This window comes from Lathyrus oleraceus, chromosome 1 (assembly GCF_024323335.1).
Source record: "Lathyrus oleraceus cultivar Zhongwan6 chromosome 1, CAAS_Psat_ZW6_1.0, whole genome shotgun sequence".
Lineage (NCBI taxonomy): Eukaryota > Viridiplantae > Streptophyta > Magnoliopsida > Fabales > Fabaceae > Lathyrus > Lathyrus oleraceus.
Genome location: NC_066579.1, coordinates 434286363 through 434288471, shown reverse-complemented (window position 1 = coordinate 434288471; position 2109 = coordinate 434286363). Strand labels below are relative to the sequence as shown.

Sequence of the window (2109 nt, the reverse complement as noted above, 5' to 3'; positions counted from 1 at the left end):
CCAATTGAGACTTGTATGGACATGAATGAGGTCTTTCTAACCCTCTCACACCTTCCAATTCCTGATTAAATGCACAGTTGACCACAGTTGACTTTTCTAGGGTTTTGGTTGACTGAGCCATGTTCTGATGACTTTCACGCCTCTTTCTCTTGAGATCTTGACTCCAAATGATACCACAACTCATATGAACTTCTTATGAATGATCATGGTGCCCAAATTCTTCAAGAATGGCCACCATCTATTTCTCAGTGACTGATTTGACTATTTTGACCTAGTTTGCTTCATCTGCAAGAAACAAGGTTAGATGACAATATTTTTGTACTTTTGGTTAGATAACCAAATGAAAAGCAATGATATACAAATGAAATACATGCTTGGTGTTCAAGAACCACACTCACAAGATACCCACCCACTAGGAGGCAAGCAAAGGTGCACCCTGATCCTTGAGGCAATGATATGATATGACATGATGCCTTGAGGGCATGAGGGATCTTAGGGCCAAAATTGGGGTCTTACAATAGGTATGCGAATAGGGGCTTCCTTGAGCATAGTTTACTTGCTCCGCTTGGATTCCTGTTAGGAGTTGACAATCTGAGTTATGGCAACTACTGTGGCTGGAGGTGATACATTTAAACTTTCAATTTTCTGGACCAGAGCATCCACTTTTGCATTAACATGATCAAGGTTACTTATCTCGTACATGCCAATTTTCGTTTGAGGTTTTTCCACCATTGTTCGTTCGGTTCCCCACTGATAGTGGTTTTGAGCCATGCTTTCGATAAGTTGGTAAGCGTCTGCATAAGGTTTGTTCATTAGTGCACCACCTGCGGCGGCATCTATTGTTAACCTCGTGTTGTACAGGAGACCATTATAGAATGTATGAATTACTAACCAGTCTTCTAAACCATGGTGTGGACAAAGTCTCATCATGTCTTTGTATCTTTCCCATGCTTCGAAAAGAGACTCGTTATCTTTCTGTTTAAATCCATTTATTTGGGCTCTTAACATAGCTGTTTTGCTTGGCGGAAAATATCGAGCAAGAAAAACTTTCTTCAACTCGTTCCATGTGGTGACTGAGTTGGAAGGAAGAGATTGAAGCCATCTTCTAGCGATATCTCTTAGTGAGAAAGGAAAAAGACGAAGTCGAATTGCCTCTGAAGTGACACCATTAGCTTTAACAGTATCAGCGTATTGGACAAATACGGATAAATGAAGGTTAGGATCCTCGGTAGGATTCCCAGAGAATTGGTTCTGTTGCACTGCCTGCAACAGTGAAGGTTTGAGTTCAAAGTTGTTTGCTTCGATTGCGGGTGGAGCAATACTTGAATGCGGTTCATCTTGCGATGGAGCGGCATAATCTCTAAGAGCACGAGCTGGTTCTGCCATCTCGGGTATCGAAGGGAAAATATTTTTGAAATCAGGAAGTTCTACAAGAGGGAGATTGTTTGCAGCACGATATTCCCGAATTCGTCGTAAGACTCGGAGATATAGTTCGATATCGTTGATTCGTAAGTAGAGCGGTTCGCCTTGAGAGCGAGTGCATGGCATACAAATCAACGAAAGAAAGAAAAGAAAAAGGAAAGCCTTAGTCTCTACAGCGTAACAGGAGAGTTACGATATCGACTAAATAAAAGTCCCCGGCAACGGCGCCAAAAACTTGATCGCTCGACTTTATGAGTCGAATTGGGGTACAAACTGCAAGTGCACAGTTCTATCGCGTAGTTTTAAAAGATATCGATCCCACAGGGACTTATGAATCGATATACCGTTATCTAAGGTTACTTCGTAAAGCTAAGGCAGATGATATTTTGATTGTTTGGGGGAAACGTTAAAACTAAAATAAGATCTAAAATAAATATCTAATAAGCGGATATCGGTATGTAATTCGTCATAATTAGGGAATCAATTCTTTATTGGTTTCTTGGTTTTAAAGTAAATCTTTTCAGTTGACGCTATTGGTTAAAAGTTTTATCTCAAACTCTCGCTCTGTTGAATAAACTATGATTTTATATTAACGTAGCTGTCACTTATAGTTAAGTCAAAAACCACTTTTTGAAAACAGTAGAATCCGTAGAAACTCTTTTTAAGAAAACACTAATCGTTTAAACA

The 2109-nt window shown here is 39.8% G+C and overlaps 1 non-coding gene across 1 annotated transcript; it reads left to right on the top strand.

Moving 5' to 3' along the window:
• Positions 1 to 901: 901 nt before the first annotated feature.
• LOC127116113 (small nucleolar RNA R71) lies at positions 902 to 1008 on the top strand. The gene has a single exon (XR_007801096.1). It is a non-coding gene; the product is annotated as a small nucleolar RNA R71 (small nucleolar RNA).
• The last annotated feature ends 1101 nt before the right edge of the window (positions 1009 to 2109 follow it).